Genomic DNA, 12,087 nt, shown 5'->3' on the forward strand with positions numbered 1-12,087 from the left:
GACATTCCAATGTTGGTGCTGTGGATCCTGGTGGTGAGGATCAGTGAGTCGATGTCTCCCTCATTCCTGACATACAGCTTGATATCTTCCATGTAGAGTAGGTGACTGATGGCTGCTCCAATTTGGAACCAGTATCTGTAGCCACTCTTTGGGATGATGACCATGCATCTCATTGGTAGTTGGCCTCTAGGGCTGTTTTCTAAAGTCCTATTGAGTGCTTGCTGAAGGCTCTTAGTGTCATGTTGATGTTGTACAGCTCTAAACATTCCAGTATCCATGTGTGCATTGAGTCAAAGGCTTTCTTGTAGTCAATTCACTCAGTGTCTGTCTGATCTGACAGTCTCGGGTGACTGCTCTGTCACCGCTTATCTCATGCCTGACTGGAGCTTCCATGTTGTGCAGAGGGCAGGTCTCTGGCTGACATTCTAAGAAATATATTATCGAAACGTCTCGTTTCGTACTTCCTCCCCCGTATGATGTCATTTGGGATCACACTCGTCTCTCAGCCCCACCCCGCCGGTACAAGTCCAGCCTCCGAACCCCCCCCCCCGCTCGTAACGTAGACGTTTCTCCGTATTGAAACTCCGTTGTGAAACTCCGTACTGTAACTCGGGACGTTACTCCTACATTGGCCGACTGTCCTGCTAAAACTTGAACAAACATGAGGACGGTGTAACTTACCGTTCAGAAACATCCTGTTGTAACCGACTGTGAATATGTGGCTGGTCTTCTATAGCTGCAAACGTATAGCTGCATTTGACGAGAGATCGTCAAATGCACCAGAATGAGACCGGTGATATGCCTGTTTGCGTGTCACTCAAAGTGCAGTCAGCCAATCAGAGGAGGGGCTCAAGAGGCAGGCGAAAACAGCCTGTTCTGTCTGCAGCTCCAGAGAGAGGCAGAAGAGAGGACATGGAAATACACATTGCAGCAGTTTTAAAATAAAGAAACAAATTAAATCCCAGAAAGGTGTAACATATGGGGCCTTTAAGTAACAGGCTGCACACATACAGTTTAGAAATGCACCTTGTCAGGTGACAGCAAAGTTTCTTAAATTGGACTGAGTAACAGCTGTTCTCACTGAGAAATGGAGCGGAGATACAGACTGGTACTGGGAGAGAGAGAGAGAGAGAGAGAGAGAGAGAGAGAGAGAGAGAGAGAGAGAGAGAGTCATATGGTTACAAGCAGTTGTAGGCTATTTGGGGTGAAAAGAACAGAATCACCTTCTCTGTCAATAGACTTTTAGTTAAGATTATATTGTAAAACAGTTCCTGAGGTCAAGAGTGGGATTTCGTGCTGAAGATCCATGAAATGGAATTATTTGAACCTACATTAAATCCTACCCATGCCCTATCTCCTAATGGAACTGAGAACTGGCAATTTAAAGGTTTTCTGCAGATAAACCAAAAAATACAAAACACACAAAGATACACACACATGTATTTGTTTCTCTATGAGTGCCACCATGTTTTAGCAACAACTGCTGCAGTGTGTGTGGGTGGTTGTACCTGCCACTCAGAGATCACAAGGTCATGAGACTTTGATTTGGTCGAAGTGAGCTGAAGCATGCTTACTGCTGCTGAGGGAAAAAAACAGGCAGCCAGAGAGCTGACATGCTGTCCCCATGAAGTTATGACCTTAAGATGAGACAAAGTCGTAAGCACTTTCAGACTGTTTAGTGGCTTGTTCTCTCTCGCTCTCGTTCGCTCTGTGTGTGTGTTAGTGTGTGTGTGTGCACGCGCTGCATGTCCAAACATACTATGACACCCACTTGACTGTATAGCCACAGGTGTTTCTTATCCGTTAGACACACAAACTCTCTGTGTGCATCTGGTGTATATGAAACTGCTGTGTATATAAACACGCAAGCTCAAAGCTTGTGGCCACATGAAACCCTGAAACATGTTTAGATGTTAGAGGAAAAGCATCTGGATAAGCCAAAGCTAAAGATTTTAAACCAATAGCACAAAATGCAAAGAGCAGAGAAGACAGAGGGTGCATGAGAGAGAATGCATGATGTAAAGACAGGACAGTGAGAGTGCATGTGCCTGTATGAGTTTAACTGGCTATAACAATAAGAATAGGACAGGAATCAATGTCCCAGTTCAATGTATTATAGGATGCATGAACATTAAGGTTTGATTTGTTTTGACGTGTTGGATCACAGCACCAAAAAAGGTCTGCAAGGATTCTTCACCATCTGCAAATGCCCATTAGGGGTGGAGATGTGCAATAGCACAACTCTAAAACTCAGGCAAAAGTTCAAACTATTGCACCTTTGTTAAGGGCTCAGCAGGCAGAACACAGAAGGGCAAAGAACAGGTGAAGTCGGGGTTAGGCAGTGGATGGCAACAGGCAACAGGCAGGCAGGCAGTGGCAACAGGCAGGCAGATAAACCAGGCAACATGGCAAAATCTGTGGTGGTCAGAAACAAGCAGGCAAAATCAGGTGTGAAGGCTGGAAGGCTATGACAAGAAAACCACAAAAGACAATGTGGCAGGGAATGAGTGGAAACATGCTAGTTTAGATAGGAAGAGAACACAAGGGAATAGAGGTGAGTAGTTGTGTGGAAAAGAGTCAGGGAGCTGAAAGATGGTAGAGCCATGGTTCCTGTAGGCCAGGAGGCTGATGCTACGTTCCACGACACCTTGTCACAGTCAGCCATGTTTTATGTTTATGTTTGCCGTCATGCATCTGGAAGGCTTGGAGGTCACAAATTGGATATTTAAACAGCGGAAGGTCTGACCTCTAACTGTGAATGCGGTGCAGCATTAGTAATATGTCAGGTAAAGAATGAATGAAATCATGAATGAACAGTGACATACTGCACATATTGTATGAGCTGAATGTGGAGATTTCTCTTGTGTGAACATGTTAACCTATGCAGTCACCCTGTATAGTAAAAATGCAGCTTCCCCTATCTAACAACCACGTGCTTCCTCTGGTGCACATGTACAGTAGATATCTGCTCACTTCCTTCTATTGTTATTTGAAAACAACGCACCACAATTTATCTCCTATATATCTATTTTCAGATGGTTGGTAAGGAGTTTCGAGGAAAGTTAGTTTCCTAACAAAGTTAGTTGTAGGTCCAGTACAAACTGACAGAACCCTTTTCCAGGCATGTGCAGAGCCATTTTTCACTGCACTGGGGAAAGTGCGAAAGAGCAAGAGGGGAAAGGGAGAAATGTAGCAAGCGATGCAGAGAGGTAAAAAAGGAGTGGAGGAAGAAACATATGGGATATGGGGATTTCTCCATTGCTACAGTGAGAGTGTTAGTGGCACCAGTAAGGCTGAGGACATCTGCTTCGTGTTAGAGAGAGCACTGGGCCTCTCACATGATGAAACCCAGCCCGGTGATCAGCAGAACAGTAAGATACTGCCATTGGTCTATCCTCCTCCCCCACTAGCCAATCAGGAGCCAACTGATCCTGAGGAGACGTTACACTAGCCATTGCAATCCATCCTCGTCCAACCCTCCTGACTCTGATTCCCTCTCTCTGACGTCATGCTGCATTCATGAAACTCAAGCTGTGACACATCTTAACGCACACCTTTTGCAATATTTGGCTCTTTCTGGTGTTTTTCCTTTCTGTAAACCAGACTTAAAAAAGTTCCAGCACTGTTAGTTTATAGTTGTTTCTAGTCTTGGTATATCATCACAAAATTGTAAACTCGTATTTTTCTTCTGGTCATTTAGGTGTGTTTGTCACATTAGATGCCAGTGTCATAAACAATCCCTAAAGCAACTATTTTACCAAGAGTTCCAGAGGGACAGTACTTTCTAGTATAAATCCTTGAACGGTGTCTACAATTCCCTCATTGGACTTGAATGTAACGTTAGCTGGACAACAGCTGTGTGGGTTTCCCCCTCTATTGCCTTGACAACCAGAATCCCTCACAATAACACACCGGTTAACATTTCTTTCTTCCTTGTTTTCCCTCTGCTGGAACTTGCCTCATTTTTTATACTTTTCACTCTCACCCTGTTCCCCTGTTCATGTAGTTTCATTCTTTGTGCATTTCAAGTAAGAGTAATTGGATAGACATGAAATACTAAATTACAGAAAAGAGATTAAAGCCTCTCTTCCTTGATGTCTCCATATTTGAGAATGTCTGTTTAGCTTCCCCCACATAGCGGTGGCTGGTTGAGTTGGCATATAGAAAATTTAACTAGATAAACTGATGTAATCAAGTTTGAGGAATGGAACAACACATTTTCATGATGCCACATCACAGAGTTAGGCAGTTAAGAATTTTTGTGAGAGTGCCTCCAAAGGGACCCTTTCACAACATTGTCATTTAATAAAAAAAGCTCACAAATAAAATGTGTGTCTGTGTGCGTGCTTACCAAGACTAAAGACAGTAATAGTCTTGTAATAATCATCATAATGCAACAAAGTTACATCATAATACAAAAACTCCCTGCTGATGATTTCACTCAATTCGTGTGAATTTGAATTGACATCTTCAGGAATGTAGACATCAGTAACAAATCTCTGGAAAGAGGGTTAGGGTTAGGTCAGCATCCCAATATCTAATACACAAGATCTACCTAACACGCACCCAACCATCATTAATGCAAACACAAAGTCCGCCTCCCCTCGTCACACTGGTATCCTTTGTTCTGTCATTGCAGAACACAGTCCGCCCATCAAGTGCAACAGCTCAATCTGGGATACAGTGACAGAGCCAGGTCTCTGCAAAGACGTGGGCATTACAGGCTCCAATCTCCTGTCCTGAATGAGCCCAAGTCCCAGCCAATCTATTCCATTTTCCTGTGACCGGAAATCAGCCAGGACTAGTTTAGGCTGGGGAGGTGAACAGCCTTCGGGGCCAAGCTTAGCTCTGATTCTGTCTCTCTTCCCTCTCTTACTGGCTTGGGGAGGGGTAGGGCCAAGTGGTAGGGTTTAGGGGTCAGTTGGGACAGGGAATAATGAATGCTGCTTGCCACTTATGAGCAGATTCAAACAGTGAATTAATCAGTATCAGTGTGGATATACTGGTGATACCTGGTATCAGGACCAGTGACTGTTTAGATTCAGTGTCACCACAAATCATGTTCACGTAAAGGTAGATGTCTATCCACAGCAGCCTTTGAATTAGCTATAGCATGCGAATTACCAGACGAAAAGAAATGCAAGTCAAAAGGCAGGAAGCTTGTGGTGATTTGCTGGAAGGTAGGAAAGACATCTTAAAAATTTACACATGCTTTGGAAAATATTTGGCAGCAAGAGGACATGTGATTTGAATTGGTAATGCCCCACCTGCTGGAAACTGCACTAGGCATCCGAGTCTTGTCATTATCTCAGGTTTTCTTGTCTCTGTTACATTTTCCTCTCTTTCCTTCTTTCCCACACGTTGTGTTGCTTGGCTCTGTCCATCTCTTGCTCTCCTCATGTGCTGTGTTACATCATTTGTGCTTTCAGTCTGACGCTCTCACTGAGGTCAGTGCAATCGCAATTTTATCATCTCTCTCGCACACACAGCTGGACCTTAGCTCATTCTCTCTAGTGGACGACACTGGGTCACTCCCTCTGTGTGTGTGTGTGTGTGTGTGTGTGTGTGTGTGTGTTATACTCCCTCTGTGGTCAGAGCAGTGGGATTTAGTGCAGTAATATATGTATTTCCTCTCAGTAACAACTCCTTGCTCAAGTTCTGAGAAGGCAGCTATTGACCAAACCTCGGCACCACAGTCTAAGCCAGGTTGTCCATCTTTTCACAGCCTTTTCTACAATTTCACCAAAGAATGCTTGAATTTGACAGTGTTCATGGAAAACCAAAGCAGGCAAAGTTTAGCATTTTATTCATGCTGCATGTGTTTTCAATAAAATGAAAACTCTTGTAAACATACCAGAGTGTAAAGCTAACACTCAGGCAAATGGCCATTAAATGGAATGTTGTCATATTCACATCCACTAGTTTACTGGAGCTGAACAGAGTACTGAGTAGGAAGTGTGTATTTGCCTTGGGACAAATTTTATTCTAATCCAATTACAATGCAACATTTCCCAGGTCAATTTACAAGCTTTTAACTTTCTCACACACACACACACACACACACACACACACACACACACACACACACACACACACACACACACACACACACACACACACACATATATATATTACACATGACAAAGTAGCCTCATTTCACCAGGCGGACGAATAAACATCAGTGTGTGTGTTTTATGTATTGTTCGTACCCGAGCCCCAGGTGCATCCTACCACAATGGTAGGCCACGCCTGCCACAGGGCTCTGGCATGCCTGGTGCCCTTGCATCAAAATCACCCTGCGGTCTAGAATTGGGGACATGAACCTGACCTCTGCAGATAGGCGCTATTCAAGTTTGCATATAAAGAAGCAATGTGATGTGATGAATATGAGCAGGTGCAGTCATTGCTAAAATAAGGTAGAATTTACATTCCCACAAATCTATTCTCAATAGACATGGAAAGAATTTTACTGCAAATCATGCAAAATAAAAATCAGAAATTTCTGTTTAATCCCTGAAACACAGTCTCCAATTCTCACTCTAACTTTATACAATTAAAAGAATATTAGTTGTAGTTTTTGTTATGTGCATAAATGGTTCATATCTCATGTTGAGTGAGGACACTACAGGCAAAGCAGAGCAGAATCTGAATGACAGGAAATGAATGCACTTTCATGTATACTGAGGATGTGAGTGCATGTGGTAAGATGTTGTTTTTTAAAAATTATTAATAGCTGAATTTTCTGCTACAACTATGGGGATGATAACACAATCTTTTTGGTTTTCGGATCTAAGCTCTGCTAAATTGATGAGTCCAGTCCAGCTGATATATGCCACTATCATACAGTCATACAGAGAAGTCACGATGACGTAATGAATTATTTCATATCTTTTATACCTGTACACAAAACTAACATATAGGCTACATGCTGTGTTGGGGAGCCCTACAACCCACCTGTCGTACAGTGGTCTTAGAGGGGACAGTATTTCCCTGGAAGTGACTAACTAGATATCCTTTAAAGTATACTGGCTATTTTGTGTTTTATAGAGTTCAAGTTTATTTTAAGCCAGTTAAGCCAATCTCAATCTCTGAAAAGAGAAATCCTGTCCACTTATGTTGTGGAGGCATTGTAATAACTGTCTGGATTATTTTTTAAACAACATTTTGTTTGGAACGAATGAAGTGTTACATTTCTTAATGACAGCAGAGTCACACTTATGTTAGATAAAGACTGTAAATAAACACGCTGTGTCTGAAGTCACTGAACTTTTAGCGTACTAAAGCTAACCCGGTGCTGTAAGACCCTAAACACAATCCTAAACTACTCGTGGTTGTTTGCCTCTGCCAACCAAGTTGCAGTAAATGTGGTACCAATATCCTTTCTTTCTGGGTTAGGGCTTGAATAATGAGCAGAAAAGTGTTTTTAGGACCATTGCCATTTTCGATATGAAATGACGTCTCTTAATCATTTTATCCTGTTAGACCTTTGTCTGAAAATTTGTCAAATCAACACATTAACTCTTGAGTTTTGGCCAAAAGTCACAGTGAGCTTCAACTTTGACTCCCATAGTTTTCATCCTTGAATCCAAATGAATGTTTGTGCCAAATTGATGAAATTAAGACATTCCCATACCTGAGATATTGCCTTAAAGAGAATTGGACTTAGTGACGCCTCTGGACATGACTAGCAAAGAGGCCTAAAAAGCGGCATATGCTGAAGTCCCTGTAAGTAGATATATTGCAAGATTGAATATGCTGAAAGAGAAATTTGGTGTCTGCCAACACTTAAACATATGTTCACTATCAACATTTTTGCTACTAATATTTAACATTTCCTCTTTTTACATTAAAAGCTAATGTTTCATTTGGTCACTGTTATGTCTTCTACAAAGCATATTTGTGGTTTTGTTGTGTATAAACATAATTTGTTGCAGACAGGGTTGCTAAAGAACAAAAATACCAATGACTTTATTGACTCCAATAATGGAGTGAAAAAAGAGAAGGGAAAGGCTGCTGACTAAGTTCGCAAAAAGACTGTAATCATTTCAGTGCAGTGTTTGTTTTGGCAACTGATTCTATTTTTAAGCTTTTTTGTCAAATTGTAGTCTCTCTAGAAAAAGTAGATATTTTAGTCAGGTTTTTGTCAATTTTTTAAGTTTTTACATTAAGCAATATTAGGCTACAGATGTCACCTTTGTTGTGTTTTGTTGCTATGGTTACAGGTGTTGTTCTCATCTATGGTGCCTCCCTACAACTGTGCTGTGCACCTTATCAGCTGCACTCCCCCTCCCATTCTCGGCATGTGCAGACTCCACAGCAAAGTGGCCAACACAGGAAACATGAGGAACTCAGGTGATTTGATGCCAGCTCCTGTCGTCTTCTGTGATTGCACTGACTGTGGCAAAGCCTGGAAGTTTGCATAAGTGCTCATTTGTCATAATTGTTTCATGTATACAGTATATGCATCATAAAAAGATTTGTTAAGTGCAGCCACACTGAAATAAGTGTACGACCAGGACTGTAATAGCATTCTTGGCACTTATACACTGTAACAGTATGAATTATATACATGACATCTGGTACAACTGTTAGAGCTGCAGTGCTTTTGTAACTTAGGGCTAAAGCTATGATGACATAATAACATATAAAGAGTGCTACACAGTTATTAATGACAACAGTTAAGGTTATGTCTTGGATTTCAATTTCAAAACTTCATGTTGGCCTTGTGCTATTAATTGACTATTGCTAAGCAACAACCATTGCGAGACAGAAACATGTAAGCATGTAAAGAAGTAAGTTTAGGGGGGCGTAAGCAGTCATGGAAAAACTCTTAGCCAATCCCAACACAGCCTAAAAAATAAACGTTGCATACAATTTTTCTAATGTGCACAAAGTATGTGTTTACAGTGCGCAAATGATGACTTGTAATGACTAATCAGCAACACATGAGGCGTTTATTCAGACCTCCGTGTTTTGATCATGTGTTTCCACTGACCCAAAGGTGCAGGAATGTAACTGTAACCCAAAATACTCAAGCATGAAAATCGACACATGTGCTGCCCTTCATAAAATCTGCTGGAAGCAAACAGATGAACCACATCAGGTCCTCAGACATGACCTCTGACCTCTGTCTCCCGCTGTGTCTCTTCATTCTGTTGTATTTGTCTGTAGATTACTTTTTACTTCTCAACACTACAGCCAGCCCACATATCACCATGCCTTTGGCATTTGGAATACAAATGCAAGCCCAAGTATACTGATCAATTCAAAGAAAACAAGGAAGGTGGGCAGACGGGAGTGGAAGCTGGCCTGCTCTCTGCTGTTATAGAACCATCCACCTCAATGTTGGATGTGATGTTCATTCTGAGCTGCATCTCTGCTCACCACAGTTATAAAGAGTGGTTATCTGAGTAACCATAACTGTTGTGTTGTGATTTTTAGGGCTTGACCTACTATGAAAAGTGCCTTGGGATAATGTATTTTATGATTTGGCGCTATACAAATAAAAATGTATTGAAATGAGTTGTGAAAGAAAACCTCGGTAGATCAGCAGTTCCAGAAATACTCAAATACACCAACAATAGCGTCTCAGTCAAAGACAGTGACATCATTTTGTCATTCTGATGTTTGATGTGATGAGCTGAGATGCTGGTGGTCACAGCAGTAAAATTATGTCATTGTAAAATTTTAAGGGCACATTTTTGGTAAATGGACAGAAGGTGATGGGGGTCATGTGAGCTGAAGGGGAGTGGGTGTCCTGGTCAATCAAAGGAACATACAGCTTATGTGACGCAAACACCTTACTTACACTTTCTGCACTGACACGAGCATCAATAAAGTCATAAGGAGGATGAACCAAACTCCCTCTGCCTGTGTCTGTAATCGCTCACTAATCACTATATAGTCCCCATATAGTGAGTTTGCCATTTTATAGTGCAGTCCTAATGTTAAAGGAAATTGTTATACCCCATATAGTGCACTCATTGTTTCCCACAATGCATTGTGAAAAGTAGTGTATAACCGATGGCCAATAACCGAGCAATATAGTGTGGAGAGGGCAGCAGGAACAGCATGACCTTTTGTACAAATGTAAATACGCATTTAGCAGAGCAGAGCATCACAGCACAAACTGAGGCAAAACACGTTACTCATACATTTAAAGATGTTCCTTTCAACAAGTTATTTACCTTAACGTATCAATACTAAGTGTAAAATAAACATTGCAAATGTATTGCGGGATTTTCCACTGACCAACTTCATTGTTGTTGTTGTACATCGTAATCCAGCTACAATGATGTCATTACTGGCGCAGAGAAAAAAAAGCTCAGAGTAGTGCCTGAAAGCATTTTTTTCCTTTTCCCATTGAGCCCCTTATGTATATCATAAGATTGGCTGCAGTTTGGAGGCAAAGTGTTAAAATACGCCTGACAGTGAAAGAGGTAGCATGCAAATACAAAGTGGACTCCTATTCAAATGCAAACATGACTTTGATCAGACAGTGATTTCCTTGTATAAAAACACACTTTGATTTTGTACACATATCTAATTTTTATACTTATTTACTATGTGAGATGTTCCACATGGTTCCTCTCATCTGATTTGCTTCATTTCCCCTCCTCCCACCTCTTCCTACTCCAACAGGTGCCATATAAATCCTCATGGAACATACCAAAGAGTGCCCCCCCCCCCCGCTCCATTAGCCCACCTCACAAACATAAACACAAGGAGCTGGACACTAAAGCTGTGTCATTACCAGTGCAGACTCACTGTGGCATCCTGCCTGTGATAGTGCTTAGTGGGTGTGAGGAGCAGCTGGCAGGTCTCCATGTGTCATTCTTCAATGTTTTTAAAGTTGTGGACAGAGGGCAGCCTGCCCTGAAAAACGATATCTACACACATCATGCCACCATGGAAGAAGTAAGTAATGCAAAGATTAAACCATCATTCAACTATGGATATTTAAATATACAGATTGCTCATATAGAAGGCCTGCACAATAAATAACATAAACATTATGTGGCACACGACGATGCCACCGGAGTTTCCCCAGCCAGAGACAAACCACTCTCACTTTTCAACATTTTATTAATTAAACTGCCCCAAACATAAATTAAAAACTCTAAACTTAAAGGGTACAGCAGTTTCTGGCAGCTCAGCTCAGCTCGGTCTCTCTCAGTGTTTCAACCCTTGTATCTTCTCATGTTCCTCCTCGTGTCTCTCTCTCCCTGTGGCAGCTCTGCTGCTGCCTTATGAATTGGCCAACTAATCTCAGCTATGCCAATCGACTGTCCCTGGTTCACATGGAGGTTCTCTCTGAGCCACCTCTATGCCCACACATAAGTATAAGTCTCATATTAAAAAAATGCCATGTGCAGACACAAACCAGCATTCTGCAAACAATTTCACTCAATGAGCATCTTATCAGGAACACCTGTACATCGTCTTATTATCAGCAAATCACATAGTAGCAGTGCAGTGTACAACATCCTGCAGATACAAATCAGGGGAGAGAAAATGTCATGTCATGATTTCACTGTGACATGATTTGTTTGAGATTTTCACGAGACGTTTTACTCCAAATAAAGCCATAAACCTCAAACGTCCAATGAGCAGCAGTCTGTGTTGATGAGAAAGGTCAGAGGAGAATGCTCAGACTGGTTGGAACTGACAAAAAGGTGATGGTAACTCAGATACAATTTTGTTTACAACTGTGGTAAAAAGAGAAGCATCTCAGAACAACAGTGACTTCTGCTGAGGCTGCAGATGGTCAAGTCAGAATATGACATGAACAGTATGAATCCATGGAGCCAAGCTGCCTTGTGCCTTGCTCCATGTTAAGAAGCAAAAGTATCAATGATATAAATAACTAATATTATAATATATAAGAAATGCTTTTTTATAAATGATGTAAATGTATGAAAAATTTATGAAAATATACCAAAATATGAATCCACCTAAAAGTTTGCCTTCAAACGATTCCTAAATCAGTAATTTACAACCAAACACAATTCAGCAAAAATGTAATTCTCAAAATACAAAATACACACATGCGCACACACACACACACACACACACACACACACACAC

Source organism: Hippoglossus hippoglossus, chromosome 4 (assembly GCF_009819705.1).
Source record: "Hippoglossus hippoglossus isolate fHipHip1 chromosome 4, fHipHip1.pri, whole genome shotgun sequence".
Classification (NCBI taxonomy): Eukaryota; Metazoa; Chordata; class Actinopteri; order Pleuronectiformes; family Pleuronectidae; genus Hippoglossus; species Hippoglossus hippoglossus.